Source organism: Ursus americanus, chromosome 3 (genome assembly GCF_024610735.1).
Source record: "Ursus americanus isolate L20-20 chromosome 3, mUrsAme1.1.p, whole genome shotgun sequence".
NCBI lineage: Eukaryota > Metazoa > Chordata > Mammalia > Carnivora > Ursidae > Ursus > Ursus americanus.
Window position 1 is genome coordinate 67,644,828 of NC_142129.1, and position 22,288 is coordinate 67,667,115.

Below are 22,288 nucleotides of genomic sequence, written 5' to 3' on the forward strand. Positions count from 1 at the left end.
GTTTAGATTGGCTTCTTTCACTTAGTGATATGTATTTAAGGTCCTTCTACATCTTTTCATAGCTTGATAGCTCATTTCTTTTTAGCGCTAAGTAATATTCCATTGTCTGGATGTACCATAGTTTATACACTCCCTATTGAAGTACATCTTGGTTGCTTCCAAGTTTTGGAAATTATAAATAAAGCCGCCATAAAAATCTGTGTGTAGGTTTTTGTGTAGACATATGTTTTCAATTCCTTTTGATAAATACCAAGGAATGTGATTGTTAGATATTGTAAGAGTATGTTTAGTTTTCTAAGAGACTGACAAACTGTCTTCCAAAGTGGCTGTACTGTTTTGCATTTCTGCCAGCAATGAATGAGAGTTCCTGTGGCCCCATGTCCTCGTCAGCATTTGGTGTTGTCAGTGTTTCAGACTTTGGCCATTCTGGTAGGTGTATAGTAGTATCTCATTTTGTTTTAATTTGCATTTCTTTGATGACATAAGTGGTGGAACATCTTTTCATATGCTTATTTGCCATCTGTTTATCTCATCTGATGAGGTGTCTGTTAAGGTCTTTGGCCCATTTTTAAAATCACATTGTTTGTTTTCTTATTGTTGGGTTTTAAGAGTTCTGTGTATATTTTAGAAAATAACACTTGATAAAAGTAAGGCATAGTGCAAACCAGAATTCAACGAAGGCACAGATCTAAATTCTTCAGGATAATCCCTGATTTTGACTTGTGCCCCAACCCATTTTGAGTTCGGATCATGGCTGGCTGAGTGTGCCAGATAGATAGACTGATGATGTGCGTAAGAGCTGAAGCCACTGTTCGTTAAAGCTTCTCCCTCATAGCGAGTCGAAGGTGTGAGCTGCCCTCTGCCTAATTTCCCTTGTTACCACATTTAGAAGCCTGGTGAGCCCAAAAGGTTTCATCAGAAAAGTAACTGATAAAATGTGCCCCAGAGAGCATCCATCTTTGTGGTGGGCTATCACAGAGCTTACTCTGCTTTTTTTTTTTTTTAAAGGTTTTATTTATTTATTTGACAGATATAGAGATAGCCAGCGAGAGAGGGAACACAAGCAGGGGGAGTGGGAGAGGAAGAAACAGGCTCATAGTGGAGGAGCCTGATGTGGGGCTCGATCCCATAACGCAGGGATCATACCCTGAGCCGAAGGCAGACGCTTTAACCGCTGTGCCACCCAGGCGCCCCAGAGCTTACTCTGCTTTTAACCAGAAGGATTCCAATTGTACATATCACTTTTCCAGGTGTTATAAGTTCTACAAATGCAAAACGTTTGGAAACCACTTCATTATAGCTGATACCAGGGGCTTGTTTTCTCTTTTTGAAGAGTTTGGAATGAAGGCTTACTTGTTTAAAGAAATGAACAGTTTTCAGACTTTCAAACACTTCTACACTCTCCAAAATCACTGATTATGCATGGATTTCATTTCAGTGTTGGTATAACATTTCATATTAATGGCCACCTGTTGCCAGATGGGAAAGCAATGATGGTGCCCAATGAAGTATGCCCTTACCAGTGTAGCACATGGCTCATAGGACTGCTTTGGGAAAACAGACCTCTGAGTGTTTTCAGCAAAAATTAATTATTTTGGAATGAATCTGCCAGTTTTCTTCCAAGTGGCTAAATGTCAATAAACTTAAAATAACTTTTCCTATGGACTTTGATATTAGTGCAAATCCATATGTATATTTGCATGCACGTGTGTGTATGTGTAAAATTAGATTAATATATATAGATTTATATTTGATTGATATATGTTTATATATATACTTTTTTTGAGGCTAAAACAAATTATCAAGAATATCTGCCCCTGGGGCGCCTGGGTGGCTCAGTCGTTAAGCGTCTGCCTTCCGCCCAGGGCGTGATCCCAGCGTTCTGGGATTGAGCCCCACATCAGGCTCCTCCGTTGGGAGCCTGCTTCTTCCTCTCCCACTCCCCCTGCTTGTGTTCCCTCTCTCGTTGGCTGTCTCTCTCTCTGTCAAATACATAAACAAATCTTAAAAAAAAAAAAAAAAAGGAATATCTGCTCCTTTCTGGCCATGTGCCAATTCAAAAGGACTTAGAAAAATCTCAGTGAGAACTGATCTCACATAAAATGTAATTCTGGATCTGAGCCAACATAGGGGTTATCTTTACTGCTGTCCTGTGGCTTTTATTTGACAGTATGTGTGGGAATAACTGAAATCATGATTCACTGCTGAAAGAAGGGAATCTAGGAGATGGAGTCCAGGTGGTCTTGCTGATGGCAAGAGACACTTGACCAGCATTTGCTAGCCAAAGCTAATGAAAAACTCTAAGGGAAGTGGTGAAATCCAGTGTTTATTTGACTTCTGAAATATACCTAGACTTTTTGAAAAATATTTCTCAGTTTCAAAAAATCCTTTAGAATTAACTCAGAACTTCAGATCTTAATCTAGACCATACAAGACTCTTTATTGTCTTTTCTCTTTATATGTAATACTACCACTCATTTGAATATACTGGTTGTTTTATAATTTCCATCCTCTAATTTTCATAATGCTGACACACTGAAATTATTTCATTTCTTGTTTTAGCTTGTGGATATACATAATTATGTGTTCTTAAAAAATTGTCAAGTGAATAATTTAATTAAACATCTAATACTCACACACTGCTATTCTTTTATATCACTAATCCCTTCTATAATCTTTGATAATCCCTACATCCCTATTTAAAATTATAATTAGGTTATTGTGCTTTGCCATTTTCACCTTGTGTTAGCTTTTATATCTTTATGAATCATTATGACCCAAACATATGAGATTAAAATATCTATATAGTATATGTTCAGGTTAATAAATCTTATTTGCTCAATCATAATGAGGTTTTCTTAAAATGAGGATTAAATGGTAATATTCATAGAGCACTTAGTACTTTATCTTTCACAGTAGTGCTAAATAAACATTTATTTATGGATAAACTGCCTTATTGTTAATAATTTTTGTTGCTTAATATTTTTGTATTTTAAATAATACTTCGCTGTCTTTAAATTTTAACATTAAAGTAAATATTCTAGAATATTTCCTTGGATTATGATTCCCCCCAAAGAAATACTAGGCAACAGGCTCTGGTTGTTTTGATAGTTTTTGCTGTGCATGTTTTCTAATTTATAGCAAATTCATTACATAATTAATAATGTCCCTGTTTACAGTCCCATCAACTGTGGATTTTATAATATTTTCTTATTTTTTTAACTTATCAGGCATGTTTTTGGACTATCAAGCAATTTTTCTCAAAGCATGGGAGATGAAGCTCCTGAATTAGAATCACTTGGGATGCTTGTTAAAAATTTCAGAAATCTAGCTTTCTTGCAGATCTTCTCAAAGTGTCTCTTGAGATGGGATCTGGAAATCCCCGTGTTGAATAAACTTTCACGGCAATTCTTAAGCACTCTAAAGCTTCAGAACTACTGCCTTATAATTATCTTAATTTGTATTTCTTTAACTGAGAGTAAGGCTTAGCATAATATCTTAGACTTATAGGTATTGTAGGCAGCTGGCAAATTTTCATAGTGGTAAGCAAATCTCAAATCCTGCTCCTGCTCCCTGATTTGTTGGTTGTGGTTTGATACGTAGTTTTGAAGAGGACTGGATACTAGAGAAATCCAAACGTTAACATTTTAGGGAACACACAGATTGCAGTTGCATCTGCTGTAGTTGTTATAGTCCTCTTCTTATTATGACACCCACCTAAGCTAATGTTGGAAAATGAAATGGTCATGAGTTTGAAAGAACTCATTGGCTGTACCTTGGCAGAAGGAATAAAAGTTTCCCAGGAAAAAAAATAGGAACCTAATACCCTAGATAAATAAAATAACCAAGACAATGAAACTAACAAAAGGCTTCTCAGATTTTTATGAACAATGTTATACTGTAACTCACTCAGTCCACTTCAGTTCACTTACTTCTAAAATATACTCTATTCCTGAAACATCTCCTTCATTTTTTTGTTAATAAGAGATCAACTTAAAAAAGAAGAAAAAGGAAAACAAAGTATAGAAGGACTGAGGAATAAGTACGTGTACGGGCAGTGGGGATGTGTCAGAAGTAAAGTTTAGCAATAAGAAGTAGATTATCAGTGGAGTCAGAAAAATGCTTAATGACTTTAAGAGATATAGATGAAAAAGTGAGTTATAAAATCAATACCCTATTGTAGGCACAGCTAAAAAGTAATGCTTTGCTTTTGCATCTCATACAATCTTTCTCCCAAAATGTGTCCAGACAGTAAATGTGTAGCGTTAAACCAAAACAGAGTTAGATAGGCATGGAGTAATAAACTACTGTTTCCCAGCCTCTACAATCAAAAGGGAAGTGGGTTTATTTAGAATTCTTCTTCAGGAGGCCATTTTGAGAAAAGGGATTGAATCATGGAGCAAGAATGAAGGATTACGTTTTTTGTTTGTTTGTTTGTTTTTGGCCTTTACTAAGTAGAGCCTCACACACGGTGTGCAAGGGAACCAGCTTTTCTTCAACACTTAGTGTGGACAGGCAGTAGGCTAGAGGCTTTAGTATATATTTTCTCCCTTAATTTTCTCAAAAAATTGTTGAGCAAGTAATAGCTCCCACATTTACAGCTTTCAAACAAGGTACAGAATCTGAAGTATTAAGGAACTGTGCACCCGTAGAGAGACACTTAACTCAATCCATTAGCCTGACCCTCACAGCTTTTAATATATTTTTAAGTCCTTACCATATCCCCCATCTGAATGAGTTTTCATGTCCTTTTATCCTCAGAGACTGCCATTATTACTAATGTCTGGAGTGAGTATCTGCATGTGCCTGTGTGTGTGTCCATAATGGATATATAATATGTTCATTTTGTAACAATTTTTCATCAGTATCTTTATATCTAATTAAAACTTTTCTACCACATCATTTTAATGAGTCTATTGTATTCCTATGCAGGTACCATAACTTGTTTAACTAGGAGAATTTTAAATATAGAATCAGTTGAAACTCAGTGGAAAAGCATATTCCTGAACTGGGCATAGGCATCTCTTTTTCTAAATCTGTGTCCTCCATGACTGACCTTTGCTAGACTAGGGACTGGTCACACAGCACTTCAGTTTACCCATCTCTAAAATACCTGTTGACTACTCATCTCCCTCAGAAAGATACAGTAATGTTTCACAACCATATTCTCAGGCAAGAGATAAAAGTTCAAAATGTATAAATAACAGTGATTTAAGCTTATACAATTTTAGATGCAGAATTGATTTGAAAAATGATCTAGACTACCATTTTATTTTCTAGAAAAGATGACAGAGGCCTAGGAAAATGATGTGTCTAGGGTTAGGATGGTGGAACCAAGATTAGAACCTCGTCCTCAAATTTTGGTTTGATGCTCACTCTACTTTGTTACTACTGCTTTCCCAAGAGATTACTTTTCTTGTACAGTGAAATAATAACACCCGTGCCTAGCATTTGTATTATATTTTCAAACTCACTATCTTCTCTGACTGAATTTTTTTACCCCTCTACGGTAAACCTCATGACCCCCCATTCTTCCAATAGGAACTAGGGTAAAGAGGGATAAGAAATTTGTCGAGGCAACATAGATAGTTAGAGGTAGGGCAACTCACAAGAGTAACATCTTTGATGCTGATACTATGCTAAGTCTTATGTGCATTATCTTGTTGTTTCCTCACTTCAGCGAGGTACTGTTACCAGCCCCATCTTACCGAGGAGGAAAAGAAATTTCAGTGAGGTATGGTCACTCACTAGGATATGACATAACTGGGATCTGAATCTAGGTTGCCTGACTGCAAAGCCCACACTCTTAATAGCTTTATCATGTTGCATTCATATGTTAGTTCCATCTTCTTATTCAATTCTTTATTTACTCACCAAACAATTGTGAAGGTTCATTTTGTGCCAGCCTCCATGTCAGGTGCTAAGAAGAAAAACAACAACAAATAAGACATGGTTCAGGGTCCAGGAGAGAGAATTAGATACGTAAAAATATAATACTATATTGCAGGAACTTATATAGAAAATGTCCAAGGTCAAGGAGGTAGGGGCAATTTAATTTGTACCACTGATTTCTTAACATTCAATGCCCTTTTCAGAAATCTATGATTCATAGAGGATGAGTTTGAGCGACCCTAAAGAAACAAGCTTTGACCCCCAAGTTGAAGTCTGGTCTCTGTGGTTGGCTCAGTGGCTAATCTGGCAAATTATCATATTTTAATAGCCCTGCCTGTATCCAGTTACTTTACGAAAAGGAGGTAAGATTCTTGACATGTTACTTGTGATGTTGGTAAAGATTAATAATGATGATGACCAGGAAACATTTGCTAAATAGTAAAAGGCCTAAAACACAGTCCTAATCATCTCATTAATTATGGACTAAATACAATTTAGATTTTAAATTAAAATTGTTGGCACATGGCTGCTATAACAGAATACCATAGACTGGGAGGCACAAACAACAGACATTTATTTTCTCATGATTCTGGAGGCTGGAAAGTCCAAGATTAAGGTTCAGGCTGGTTTGATCCTGGTGAGAGCTCTATTCCTGGCTTGTAGATGGCAGCCTACTTGCTGTGTCCATCCTCACATGGTAGAGAGAGAGTGGTATCTTTCTCTCCTCTTCTTATAAAGCCATTAATTCCATTATGAGGGTGCTATCCTCATGACCTTATCTAACCCTAACTGCCTCTCAAAGGTCCTGCCTCCAAATGTCATCACACTGGGGGTTAGGGCTTGGACATCTGAATTTTGAGGGAATACAGTTCAATCTACACCAGTGGGATTGTGCAATCAACAACAGTATGAAATGAATAGTATGAGCATACATTTATTATTCACTGGTAAGCCTGAGGAAACCACATTATCTTCCATGTATATGTCTTGCACCTTTATGTATTCTTATTTTTACTATGATATTTCTGAGAGGTTTGAATGAAAAATTCAATTATTTGTTTAGGAGCTAAAATGAGTGACATGGAGAAACTGGCAATAATAAAAAAGTAAGGAATCATGCCCCTTTATTTTGAGTTGCAAATGAGAAATTTCTGCTCAAAGCCTTGGAAACAAATTAAGAATTAGCATAAAAAGTTAAATACTGAAGTCATGCCTTAAAGCCACTAGTAACACTCAAAAATGCTGGTCTAATTTTGGGATATGTTTGCAGCTAGAGTTAATATTTCATTACAGTGAGTGGAATAACGATCAAAATTATCAGAATAAGAGACTGGTGAAGAAATCAAATGTTATCAGTGAACAACAATTTGGAGATCACAAATAATGATATTGTGATTTTCCAGAAAACGCCAAATTTTATTTTATATATGAGGCAGAGCAAAAGCTGTTTTGAGCAATAAAGAATGGTGGACTTAAAGACTTCGGTTAAGAAAGGGGGGTAATCAGAAGGGGGAATGAAGCATGAGAGACTATGGACTCTGAGAAACAAACTGAGGGCTTCAGAGGGGAGGGGGGTGGGGGAATGGGATAGGCTGGTGATGGGTAGTAAGGAGGGCACGTATTGCATGGTGCACTGGGTGTTATACGCAACTAATGAATCATCGAACTTTACATCAAAAACCAGGGATGTACTGTATGGTGACTAACATAATATAATAAAAAAAATTTTTAAAAAAGACTTTGGTTTATTCCCACCAGCCCAATATGCTTTGACAAATTGCTAACTCCTCTGAATTTTCTCATATGTAAAATGAACCTTTCTCTCCCTCCCTTCCTTCCTTCTTCCCTTTTATCCTTCCTTCCTTCTTCCCTTCCTTCCCATCCTTCCTTCCTTTTCTGCCAATGAATACTTATTAAGGCTCTATTATATGCCCACCAAGGGCACCTGTGCTAAGGGAAAAACTCTCAAAGCTAAAAAAAAAAACAAAAACTTTCTCATATGATAGTTTTAAATAAGACTTTGTATGAGAAAGGACTGTAAAAATGTTCAACATTTTAAGTATATGAAGTACTTTTCCCTTTGGAGTCGACTTCTGATTTCAGGATTAATGAGCCAGGGGAATTTTGTTCATGCCCTTATTAAAGGAAATAAGATTAGTGACTTAGATAAGTAGAAAACTGAGTTCATTAAGCCAAATAATTTTGTATAGTTCCTCGAGTCCTCTATAGTTTCAGAACAATTAAAGTAAGCAAGGTAATACTAATTATACATCCTGAATTTTTGAAAAAGTTGAAAATGTACCTCCTTCAGCCTTATCACGTATTCTGAGAGTTAACCATAACAATTGACTGAGTCTCAGAGGGTTTGATGATTTGGTGGGTCGATAGCCAAATGATCAAAATGACACACATTTTGTTCTCTCACTTAACCACCACTGCATCACATTCATTGCATGCCTCCCAGGCATTGCAGTGCCAGCCACTGGACTTTGGGTTTCTGGGTACTGAGCCTTCAAGGAGGCTGTGATCACAGTGATGCATAAAGCCCATCTCTTTTCCAACACTACCCCTAATTTTGCTCCTTGCTCTTACCTGATTTAGCGTATTGTATGAAAAAAGAGAGCACGACGGAATGACTGAAAGAAATCACACCTTCTAGTTTCCTCCAAGAAGCCTCTTGGGGAATGGAGGGAGGGAGGAAGAGAGAGAGAGAGAAAGAGAGAGGCTCTTTGCTTATTAATATGTATTTTCCATAAATGCCTCAGAAATGAATGCTGTTTCTGAATCACAGAAGCCAATTACATCAATCTATCACAGAAAGTTCTAAAACACATCTCTTTTTCAGAAACACAAAGGGACATATCCCAAATGTATACTAGAAAAGCCTCTCCCTCATAGCAGAGTTGCTTAGAATTAACAGCCACATAAATTGAATTTCAAATTTAAATAGGCCTACCAGTAATTGCTCAAAATGGAATTCCAGGCTTGAGGTTGGCAATGCTGTGGCATATTTACAAGGTCTGAGCTTGTCCTTGACGCTTGACTACTGTTTTCTTTTAGGAGATCCAAGGGCCAAAAACATGTTATAAAACCTATGTCTATTTCATTCAGGTTTTGACAGTTCAGAGGGAATAAACATTTCTAATAGGATCGGACTACTTAGTCCAGTATTCAAAATTGTAAAACTGGCTTACTAATGAGGATTTGGATCATTTCACAACTTTGTTGGGAGAAGAGAGGCTTGAATAAATTAAGTTCAGTTTAAGTGGGAAACCTGCAAAAATGAGGATTTTTGTTTATTAGCTTTCTGCATCAAGCTTTTGATTAAAGAAAATAGTTGTGTAAAAGAATTCTATTTTAAGCAAACACCTTTATTACTGATAGCAGTCTCAGGAGAATGAATCAGTGTGTTTCTCTGAGCAATTGGTTTGTTTTTATCTCAATGGACTCTGTATGTTTTATAACTGATGTTTCCCTCTGCATTTATCTGCTAGAAAGATTAGAGCCCAAATTCATAGCTCACTTTTTGCAAATGTATCAGACTCTATAGTAAGTACTTTGAATACAAATATCACTCCTAATTCTATCTTTTCCTCTTTTACTTTTATCTAGTTCATCCCACATATACCAAATATATTTTATCTTATTGCATGGGATCTTTTTTGAATTTTCCTAAGCATTTTTCTTGAAACAAGGTGGAGTACACATAGATAACAATTATTCATAATAATGTTTGCAGGGTCAGTGAATGCATAGAAAATGATGAATATTAATATTCAAAAGTAAATGCCATTAGGTAATACTAAAATAAATTACTCTAAGCTTTGGTTTAGAAACAAATTTCTTATAGTTTCAACTAAATCTAAAGTACCTGTAAATTTTGGCTATACAAAGCTAGGAAGAAGGATGGGGACTTCTTCTATTTGTTTTTTTTAAACCTGCACATATAAGAGTAGGGACTCAATTCTCTACAGATCCTGCCTGATGGCTGATTATTTTCCCTGCCTGCAACTGCTGCTTTCGAAGATTTTAGGGCCAGGCCAAGGTTGGTAATTGTTAGTTTGCACCATCCTAGCCATACTAGTTGTTAAACTATTTGAAAACTATTAAAGTACTTCCACTTCTGTTGGTAGAGAGACCTTGCCCTGCTAGTACCTTCCAGTCGTTCTGGCCATCCTGGGCCATCCCCTTACATACCTGAGCCTTGCCTGTAATTCATCAACTAATGGGTTAATGATCGACACAACAGGTGGCTTCTGGTAAACTGTACCCCAACATAATGATTTTATGATTGGTCTGTACCCCAACAAAATGATTTTATGATTGGTCTGTACCCCAACATAATGATTTTAAATATTTTGAATATCATCCCTGGTCTACATGTGCAAACCAAGGTAAAATTTTGTATAACTAATGAGTACAATGGAAAGCCAAAATGGTAAAGTAAAAAAAAAAACAGATCTTCCCTGCAAAGAAAAAAGACTGAAGGTTGGAAGAAGTATTTAAAATGATTTTGGATAAAACCTTCAACCGATTGATTATCTAATCAGTAAGTATTTTTGAGTTTTTACTATATCTTTATCACTGTGCTAAGCATTTTAGAGGATATAAAGAAATGTAATACCTGGCTGGGGAGGTGACAATATGCCTGTGACAAGATAATTGCCAACCCAGGCAAGTACTATATGTTATAGACTTCAGGGGATGAAGAGAACACTGATTGAGTATAATTAAGAAGATTTGTTTGGGGGAGGTAAAACTTGAGCTGAGTCTTAAAGAATGAGAAAGATTCACAAAGGTGAAGATAAAAAGTTAATTCCACTCTGCAAAATCAAAGCTAAGGATGCTGTACCACAGTCTTTATATGTGGTTAACATATCTCTTATCAAATTAGGAACTCCAGTGATTGCTTTCAGCCTGCACCCTTGTGTGACAACAGCTCTAGGTCCATGGATGTGTGGGTCTCCAGACTGTCCATGGTGGCCTAATATGTGCCTAATGTATTCTTAAGAACATTTAGGGAAAGCAACAACTAACTACCCTCCAGAAGGCCCTCCAGAAGGCTACTCATATAAGATTCCATTTTTGCTTAAATGAAGAGATGTAACTAGCAACCCGTATTTTTTTTTTAGAGTGCATGAGTGGGGGTGACGGTGGGGGTGTGAAGTGGGGAGGAAGGGAAGGATAGAGGGAGAGGGAGAGAGAGAATCTTAAGCAGGCTCCATGCCCGATGCAGAGCCTGACGCAAGGCTTGATCTCACAACTCTGAGATCATGACCTGAGCCGAAATCAAGAGTTGGGCGCTTAATCACCCAGGTGCCCCACTAGCCACCCATATTCTTAACAAATTTGTGGAGGTCTTGATTAAATTCCCTCATTTTGCGTTTAGCTATGTTCTGCTTTTGGTATGCAGACCTGACTTCTTGACTGCAGGTCTCCCAAACCAGCATTTGGTGCTCTCCAGGCAAGTTCTGAGGGAAACTCAAACCTGAAGCCCACTGTGTTAATAAACAAAACAAATCAAAACGAAACTTCAAAGACCCATCATATGTAAATGTATTATAAAGATGTAGAAGAATCCACTTTCTAAAGGATGCAGACAAGCAGTGAGACTTCTTTTTTTTTTTTTTTAAAAAAGATTTTATTTATTTATATGACAGAGATAGAGACAGCCAGCAAGAGAGGGAACACAAGCAGGGGGAGTGGGAGAGGAAGAAGCAGGCTCATAGCGGAGGAGCCTGATGTGGGGCTCGATCCCTTAACGCCGGGATCACGCCCTGAGCTGAAGGCAGGCGCTTAACCACTGTGCCACCCAGGCGCCCCAGCAGTGAGACTTCTTTATAACACATAGTATGTTAAGAAACAGCTGTTCAGAAATGACATTATAATGCTAGTTCTTTGGATGGGTCTTGTCATATCTACATTTGTAAATATTTATTGGGTGAAGAGTATGGTTAAAATTGCACAGAGCTTTATCCTTAGGCTCTGGGGTTTGAGCTCAACTTTAGCTGTTTCGCATTACACTTTTTTTCCCCATTAATTTCTGACTGAAACTTTTTCGTGAAAACTGAAACTTCCCAAGAGGTTTTCAGGGGGCAGAAATATTTCCCAAAATCAAATGAAAGTCCCATAATGAGCGTATATTCTAAACTGCTTTTACAGAATTACAGCATTTAGAGAGGACTTCAAGGGGATGATGAGAGAAAGATGGAATGAAAAGAAGGCAAGATGTGTGACTTTTTCCTTCACCTACATTTGTGTTGATTACCTACATTCAGAAACTTACTGAGGGGCAAACACATGACATTCAGATACCCTTTGAAACATTGAACATACATGTTATTGGGTCTTTTATAACTATTTTTGCCTCGAAGGGCCACTGTTATTTGGAAATTTCTTATGGCTTGAATACTATGAGGTTCTTCTGAGCTAAGAAGAAAAGGCCAACCGAACTTGTATCATAGAAATGAAAAGTTTAGATTCAGAGCATTGGAGTAAGTGCATGGATTTGGGGAGAACACTTAATGGAAATGAAAGGAAAGTGTGATACACACACACACACACACACACACACACACACAAACACACACACTGGAATATTATTCAGCCATCAAAAGGAATGAAAACTTGCCATTTGCAATGACATGGATGGAGCTAAAGAGTATTAGGCTGAGCGAAATAAATCAGTCGGAGAAAGACAAATACCATATGATTTCACTGATATGTGGAATTTAGGGGAAAGGAAGGAAAAATAAAATAAGATGGAAACAGACGAAGGCAAACCATAAGAGACTCTTAACTCTAGGAAACAAACTGAGGGTTGCTGGAGGGGAGATGGGCAGGGGGATGGGGTAATTGGGTGATGGGCATTAAGGAGGGCGCTTGTTGTGATGAGCACTAGGTATTCTATGCAACTGATGAATCACTAAGTTCTATCCCTGAAACTAATAATACACTCTATGTTAACTAAATTGAATTTAAATAAAAAATTTAAAAAGAAAAGGGGCAGCATGCGGGAACACCTGCTGACTAGAAGGTCTCTGTGTTTTCATTTTTACTTTTCTATTCTATTATAAACTTGATTAGAGAGTTAGTCTCCCTCAGCTATCTTTGGATATTCCTGACTGGAAGTTTACGTAAATGCAATATTGAGCAAGGAAATCTCAGGATAGTGTTAGACTAGAATATTAGAAGAATATTTTTTTAAGAGTTGTGCTTCCAGGTTCCAGAGTCTTTGATATCACACACTGGCTAGTTCACCCCCTGATGGCACTCTACTATGGAAACAATTGGTGCCTCAACCCTACATTATTTAATTCTTAAAATTACTTACTTCTCACATTGCTTTTGTCATATCAGATAGGAGGTGACTACATTAGTCAATTACCATTTGCATTTTTTTTTTAAAGATTTTATTTATTTATTCAACATGATAGAGACAGCCAGCGAGAGAGGGAACACAAGCAGGGGGAGTGGGAGAGAAAGAAGCAGGCTCATAGCGGAAGAGCCTGATGTGGGGCTCGATCCCATAATGCCGGGATCACGCCCTGAGCCGAAGGCAGACGCTTAACCGCTATGCCACCCAGGCGCCCCACCATTTGCATTTTTTCCCAGGAATTTTAAAGATCAATTTCTGGGTCCTCAATATGATCTCACAGGCAATGGGACTGGTCCTTGTTGCTTCTGGACTGTAACAGTAAACCTAGCATAAGGATGCTCCAATGCACAGCCCTCCTCTACCTTTCTATTGATTGCCAGCTGTTGCTAGAAGCATTGAATCTTGGGGTTTTGAGAATATTAAATCGAATCTCTTCTACAATACTCTTATTCACTGACCATCTTAGCTAAGGATTCCGCTGACCATTAAGAAAGTCATGGAAAAGGAAGTTCAGCTTTGCCATGCTGTCCTGTTCTGGACCCCTAGGTTCTACCCACTTGGTATCTAGTAGTATTACAGGCTGTCCACCAATGATAGCTCTTGGGAGACTAAAAACAGCTGCATTTAAGAAAATGAGAGATTCCTTCCCTCACTTTCTCATTAAGACTTAAAATAATAGTCATGAACTTCATGCTTTAGTGTTTCTCACTCCAAATCCTTTAGGCCACCAACTTCACCTATTTCTCCACACATTATTTCATTTTTACTTCTATGTCAGGGTATAGTTAGGAAAACAAAAAACACGCTAAGGTATTTCACAAGATAATTTAATATAGGGAACTGATTAAACTGGAATTAAAAGATTGAAAAAAGCAAAAAGCAAACACAGACGTAATGACTGCAGGATGCAGCTATCATTCTAGGGCTGGGGATTCTCAGGGGAATCCAGTGTTTGGGAGGGGGATGTTGCAGAGCTGGGACTGAAGAGAGAATGCTGTCTGGACTGCTTCTGGTTTCTCAGGAGCCTGAAGGGGAACTCTGTGGAGCTGGCCCTCACACTTCTGAAGAGAGGTGCTAGGCTGCTGCCATACCTCATTGGCTCAAGAAAGAGCCCTGTGATGCTGGCAATCAGACAACAGGGAAGGCAGTGCTTCCCATTGGTGCTGGCCCCTCAGCAGCTTGGAGGAGGGCCTCTGTTAAGCCACGGCTCAGCGCTTGAGTTTGGGGAACTGCCTGCCTCATGGTCTTATCACTGGGGAGAGGGAGATGACCCTGGCTCTGAGAGTGTTGAAGGAAGCCTCAGGCTGAACCCAACAGGAAGAGGAAATAACTTGCTCCCCTTCCCCAGTCTTCAGCCTCCCTCCATGGCCTCCTAGCTGCAGAAGCCAGCAGGAAGGCAGCCAGCAAAGGAGAAATACATTTCGGAGAACTCCAGCCCCAGTTTCTCCAAAACAGAGTAAGGAAGAAAGAAGGATGCATTTGGAACTCAGATAAAACAGCCCAGAAAATTACTTTTAGAAACTCATTTTTCTTAACTTTGGTTAGAAACTCAAATAAAGATGGATCAATTTCAATTACATTTTCAAAGTAGGATTAAATTTCTAATATGAATGTTAGCCTATTTATTCATATGTAGCTGCACAGGCAGAGTTGCTCCCGTCATCCCTATTTATTCTGCTTGGGTTTTTTGTTGTTGTTGTTTAACTTTCCTGTAAATCAAATTTTCTCTAGCTTGAAGATTATGAATTTCTTCTTTGGAGACTTCTTCATGTCTCAAAGGTATTCCCTCTAGTGTCTAATTTCATGGAATACAGAATATCAGAGTACAACTTAACTGCTAAAACTCAAATTACCAAAATAGAAACTCTACAGACTAACTCACTCGGGAAGTTAAAATTGAAGTAAAATTAACACCACTGACCTCATTCAGAACTTTCCTTGTCAGAGAGCTAAGGATGAAAAGAAGAATATGTTGATGTCAAAATATAGCTTTCTCTGAAAAGTGACACAACATCTTCTCATATAATAGCTTTGATTTTCTCCTTTCTGGTCGGGGAGAGCACTAACTGTAAATTCATGCCTTCGGTGTACAAAGAAAAAACCTTCTCTTCATCCTTTCTTTTCATCCATTCTCCAAATTATTCTAGGGTTTCTGGACTAAGGACCATGGAAGCAGATGAACAATGAGGAAAGCAACTTTCTGATCTTGAAAATGCCTTTTTTTTTTTTTTTTTTGATGAAATTAAGAGAGCTGGTCTAGGAATATGTGTTGTCTATTTCTAGTCCTGGCTCTGGCATTAGAGACTGAGACCATTTGTAAGTAGCTCTTTGAGCTTCAGCTTTCTCTATTTGAAAGAGGAATACGGGCAACGATCTTCAAGGTTTTTCAGTTTCAGTAGTCTGAGCAGAAGTCATTCATTCTAGAATGTTCTTGATTTTGTTTTCTCTTTTAGAAGTAGGTGTTTTGGAAAAAAGAAGAGGAAAGGACTATACTGCCTGAGTATTAGTAGTATTACTGTTTCAATGTTAGTCTTCTCTCTTCTTTCTGAGTTACAGTGGACTCTGGAATTGAAAGTTTTTGTGACATTTTAGCATCAAACTTTGGTTTTAATTCCAATTCTGTCTTATAAGTTGTGCTCTTTGATATTACATGACATCACTGGGCCAAAGAGTCTCATCTATGAAAGAGGAATAAAATCTGTCCAAAATCTTTTTGAAGAAAACATCAGATGATAAATAAAAAGTCACCAACATAATCCTTCATAACAATAATATTAATAAAATGGTTAATAGCAATTACCAACTAATGGTCTTGCCTGTGCTTCTCTGGTATTCTGGCATGCAGTGCTATCAAAGCTATTCTTTGTCTACTTATTTCCATGCTGTCATGTGGCCAACTCACACAGACTGCAGGCCGAAGTGTGCATAGGTGCTGCTGCATTTACATCAGGCTATATTTCTGTTCGCGTCTGTGTGTGCAGGCATGCGTGCACAGGCACGTGTCCAGTGGAGACTGGCAGGGGGATCTCCCCACCCCGTTGCTTTCATCTTCTAATATGTAAAAAGTTGATGATAAGACTGGTCTTTTTCTGATGTAGAACAAAAGATAAAGCCAATTCTTCTTAAGTCAGACTAGGTATTGACATAGGAGGATAGAGGAAAGAAATTATTGACATTGTCATTTTGGAGATTGGTGAGGCTACGGAATAAATTATGGGAGTTTAAGAGTAAGAGGTTCATTCTACCTCTTCCAAATGACATCTTCAAACAACACAAAATTATAGGATGATTTACCGATGAAACTTCTTTAGAAGGTAGCTTCTTTTTTTTTTTTTTTTATTAACATCTAGAAATACTATTACATAAATATTTAGGAAACCAAGACCAAGAAAGTTTAAGTGCCTTATTTCAGGACACTAGTGAGTTTAGGTGACACTAAGAATGGAGAGTACCTCTGGATATATTTTTCAAGTTCCAAAGGCTTAACCTTTTTGAGGTAAGTGGTATCTGTCCCAGCCACTTCTGCAGCAGACCCCCAGGCTCACAGCACTTTGCATTTCAGTGCAACAGATGGCACCACACAACATGTGCCTTCTCGCTGAACCCCCTTCCCGAGCTGGTACCAGGCTCCAGAGCAGCAGGCGCTGTACTGGAGCCTGCTGTGCTGATTGCAGCTCTCCAGCTCCTTGTTTTCTTAAAGCGCAATGTCTCTTGTCCCCACCCCCCATTTATTCTGAACCCTTCGGCAGCTCAGCACAGCAAGCTTGACAGGACCTGTCTTCCTCGACTGTTAATTTCACAGCCGGATGAGTAGAAAGGTAATTTATATGGGTCAGTCAGATTTAAAATGCTGCTGTGTCTCCTGACGAGGTGGAATGAGAGGATTTAAAAGAATTATTAGTGTGGTCCAGAGCGGCAGTCTGTGGTTTCTTCGACACAGTCCTATACCTTTTCCATTTGGTAAATGCCCCACGTGGCCTCCACATGTTGACTGTGGATTACAACCAAGATGAGAAGCAAGCCACTGGGGGAAGATTTTTGTTTTCATTTATTTTTAATTAATTGCAAACTTCCTCTTTCATTTGGCTTGCCACGCTCTGCAGATCCTGGTGACACAGGAGCTCTGCCAGCATTAGGAGCCATGTGCCGAACTGTGAGCGGCTTAAAAGTACCAGCCAGCTGCTTTGCACTCAATCCTCAGGGAAGCTTTGAAATAAATTTGCATGCTTGGAATTCACCTTCAAAAATGATCCAATTGATGTTGAAATCCATGCTTCTCTTTCCTTAATTCTCTTCTTAAATTACAATGTTTATAATTATAATGTTTATAATGTTTATTATTCAAACATAGTTACTAATTTTTTAGGGGGTAAAGAGAGTGTCTAGGGGGCATTTTAAGGTGAAAGTCATAGAGAGTTTTTCCTGCCCTTCAGATTTTTACTGAAATTCCTGGAACTAGTAGGTTTATATAAGAAAGGGGTGATGCTTAACAACAGAAAAGCCAAAAAAAAAAAAAAAAAAAAAAGCAGCCCAAGGTGGGAGAGAATCCTAGGGGCTTGAGAATCAGTTACATCTCTTTTGAGGTCAGATAGATGTGAGTTGCATCCTCTGGTGCTGAATAACTGTGTGAACTTGGGCGAAATAATTTAACAACCCCAATCCTCAGTTCTTTCATCTGTAAAATAGTTCTTCTAAAAACTAAATACAACAATCAAAATGAAGCATCTTGTACCTTGTTGCATGTTCTATAAATGGTAGCACTTTTAAATATAATCTAACAGAAAAACAGAAGTATGAATTCTCTAAATATTGAATTTATGTGTCTTAAAATACAAATTGAAAACTTTCTCTTTCAACAAGCTGGTCAACTAGGATAACAGACATACCCTCTTGTTAGAAACTACTAGAAAATGGGAAATTATGAAATAATAATGACAACAAAATTATTAGATATTTGAACCCCCTCCCCCAAAAAACAGAAATGGAATTCTCCCCATGAGTTAGAACTGAAGAAAAAACTAGAAACCTCAATGGCAAGTGAGGGAGGCTAATCCTGCCTCGGGGAGCAGCATATAGGGCCCTGGAAATTCCGATGTTTGGTTCTAACACCTAGATGGGATCTGAAGAGGGGGGCTGTGGGTCCAGACAAGGAAGGGAAGGTAACACTAAGAGTACTGCCTAAAGCTAAGTCCCTTGGAGAAATGAAAAGGTGGCCTTAAAAAAACCCACCCAGGCAGCATGGAGAGATAACAAGAAAATGTAAAAATGAAGACATCTTCCCTGGAAATCACAAACCCTTGCCTTTGCTTCACTCCATAGAGCTTAGATATGATTTTGTAATACTCTGTTTGAGAAACTCCAAGCCTAGAAATTTATATACAATTTGTCCAAAAAATGAGTAAAATGTAGTGGAATAATGAAACAAAGAAACAATATTGTCAGCCAAACACAGTGGTAAAGAACCAAAATAGGAAGATTTTGAGCAACAATAGTAAGAATAAGGCTCAGGACGAGAAGGAAAATAAAAAGCAGAGATATACCCCACAAAGAGTAAACTCTGATATAATCATATTAAATAAGGCAGTGTTATTGACGTGGGGAGAGACAAAGAGATCAATGGAAGATAACAGAGTACCTAAAGACAGACCCATCTCTATGTAGGAAAACTTTGTGCAAAGTGGAGTGGTCTTACAAATGCATGAGGGAAAGCTGGTCAGTAACTGGTGATGTGACATCAGGCTAATCCACAGAGGAAAGAATGGCAGACTCCTACTTAATACCATACACAAAAACAAACTGCAGATGGATTGAACACCAAGTGTAAAAATCAAAACTTTAAAAATTTCGAGAAAGAATGCAGGACAATATTATATGACTTCAAGTGACAGGTATTACTTAAACAACAGCAAAAAATAGCAAAATAAAAGAAAATGATGATAAATTTGACTTCATTAAAAACCTGTGCATGACAAAATATACCATAAGTAGAGCAAAACATAAAATAAATAAAATAAAATAAAACAAAACAACACACTCTGAGAAAAGATATTTTGCATCTATATAAGTGCCAGAGGAACAGTATTCAGTATACACACATCTTCTATAAATCAATAAGGAAAAGAAAAACAACCTTTTAGAAAATGGATACAGGATATTAAAAAGCAGTTCACAGAAGGGGAAACTGGAGTATTTCATGCATATATGAAAATATACTCAATTCGTTGTTATATAGGGAATACAAATTAAAATAATATGAGAAACAATTTCATTCCCAAGAAATAAGAAAGACAAGTCTGATATCAACAAATGTTGGTAAGGATGTGGGGAAACAGGACTCAGGTAATGTTAGCAGTAGGATAAACTGGCACAACCACTTTGGAAAACAATATTTCATTAATTAGTATGCATGAATACTCATGTATCCTAAAATTCTATCTATATCTATACATCTTTAGAAAAACACTCATACATACGCACAAGGGGTCATATGTCAAGATTTTCATTGCAGCACTGTTTACAACAGTGAAAAAGTAAAAACAATATAACTGTCCCTTAGTAGGGGACTGGACAGGTAAGTTGGGTTTACTTATATAAGAAATACTATACAGCAGGTCAAATGAATTAACTAGATCTACAGATGTCAATATCAAAAAAAAAAACCCTCGTGAATAGTGTATGTAATGAAAGAAACAAATTGTAAAAAGATATAGGCACTAGTATCATTTAAATAAAATTTGAAAATACATCAAACAATAATATGCATTATTTATGCATCCATGCATATGTGATAAAAGAGAATAACTTAAGAGGCAAAAATACATACATACTTGATCAGGGTGCCTGTTACTCAGGGAGAGGGGAAGAAAGGCACACTGCTGGTGGATTTTTATCTGTGCCTGTATGTATTACTTCTTTTAAAAAGTTAAACAGTAAAGAGACCTATTAAGCAAATGTGACAGAACAATGTGGTTTGAATACAGTGGGGAGATATGTGAAGTTATGCTTTTTCTGTATTTTTGTATTTGAAAAATTTCATAATTGGAGCCACAATTTTCAAAAAACAAAGAGCCAAAATATTTTCTATATTTCAGATAAAGCTAGGTGCCTCAGTCTTCCTGTGGAGGGTTTGATGTGCCCCCAGTGCCCACCGCCATCAGTCTTGGAGAATCACTGACATGGATAGAATGGAATTGTTACCTGCCAGTGTCTTGCTACAAGTTACTACTTGTCATTCTTGTTATTAAAGCGATAGCATTTTCCTTTTCCCAATTTGGAAGTATATTCTGATATTAATTATGCTTCTTAAATCTGAACATGCCTTTTGGAAATGCATATATATGCTCTCTCCAACCCAACTCCCCTCATCCCACTGGAAATCACAGAAAGAATTAGCAGTGCACATGTATTTTTCTGGAAAGCTCATTAACAGAATCTAAGAGATAAGGGGACAAGTGTCAGAACTGAAGCCAGGAGTTCCAGCTTCTCTCTCTGTTCAGTAACTGTGGGACTGTTTTCTTAACCTTCCTGTGTTTTACTTTCTTTATCTTTAAAGTGGAAGTGTTGATTTACCTCTAAATCCTTTTCAGCTCTAAGGTTTTGCAATTTTAGGAAATATGTGAGTGCAGCCAGTTATAAAACTAAGTGGTAACTGGATATATGAACTGAGGAAGAGCCAAAGTTTTCCTCTGTGTCACAATATCTCTTCCTCTGTCTTTGCCAGAGTGTCACTGTTTCAGGTTAAGGTAATGAAGGCTGAAATTTGACAGCAAATGTTTTCTGAGAAAGATATGCCATTGTTGTTCATTAATGCCTTAGTAGAGATACATTTTAAAATAAGCATGTCAAATTGCTGGCTTCCTGAAAAACTCTGGGACACAGGGCATGTAGTTTTGATGAAAAGGTGAGCCAGGATTGGGCTAGAGTATTGAAAGAACTGCCTTAAGAGGGATCCTTGTTCCTTCACAAGGATGCATAGAGCACCGTATGCTGGGAATAATGGACCCTGAATAGGGGGAAAGAGCAGACAGGGAGGGTGGAGCAGAACTAAAGGCTGAGAATTGCCACAAACTCACAAGCGCAGCTCCCAGAATCATCTTTTAAATTCCAGTTGATGAAAGAACTGCTTCTCGGAGGCAGGGGGAGTTTACAATACCACTCCCCAAAGATACTGGCATTGCTCGGGTACCACTTGCAGGAACTGCAGGAGGCCCTGGGGTTGGCAGGGCAGCTGGCAGAGGAGTGCCAGCTAGCGGTCCAACTCCCCAGGTACCCGCTGGATTAGAAGGCCTTGTCCAAGGGGTGGGGGGGGGGGCATCCCAACAGGTAATAACTCCACAGGGAAAAGGCACTGTAGCAGCTGCTGCAGTTGCTGCTGCTGTCAGCATTGCTGGAGCCTCAACTCAGTACCCACCAGTAGGAGGGACACGACCCACTCCTGTGGGCTGGGCAACACCACCTCCAGGCATTATGGCGCCTCCACCTGGTATGAGATCACCCACAGGCCCACCAACTGGGCTTCCCCCTGCTCGAAGGACGCCAATAGGCATGTCCCCTCCAGGAATGAGACACCTCCCACCAGGAATTAGAGGTTCAACTCCCCAGGAATGCAGCCCCCAAGACCCTAGAATATTGTTGATCCTTCTAAGTCACTTTTCCCCCTACAGTGTGTCTTGTGAAACTGTGCAGAGTGTTTGTGAGCTTTTGTTCCTTCTTTGCTGAACTAATATTAGCTAATAAATGCACAGAGCAATTTAAAAAACCCAAGTTGTTCGTTTTGTGTAATGAGGAAAGCTGTTTTGAAATCTTTGGATCTGTGAAAGGGGTGGATTCCTATTTTAGGATGAAGTTGAAGAGGAGCCATTATTCATCAAACTGCCAAAGAAAATGCCCCAGCGGGTGGGCCTCTTCACCACTTCAGGGATCCCGGAAGTACACCTACCCAGGGATTAGTGCTCAGTTAGAGTTACGTTCAAGTTGCGTTAGATTTAATAAAAAGTTGGAGAAAAAGGAAGTTCAAAA

The 22,288-nt window shown here is 38.2% G+C and overlaps 1 pseudogene; it reads left to right on the forward strand.

The window, feature by feature from the left end:
* Positions 1–353: 353 nt before the first annotated feature.
* Positions 354–21,894, forward strand: LOC148110409 (small nuclear ribonucleoprotein-associated protein N pseudogene; annotated as a pseudogene).
* The last annotated feature ends 394 nt before the right edge of the window (positions 21,895–22,288 follow it).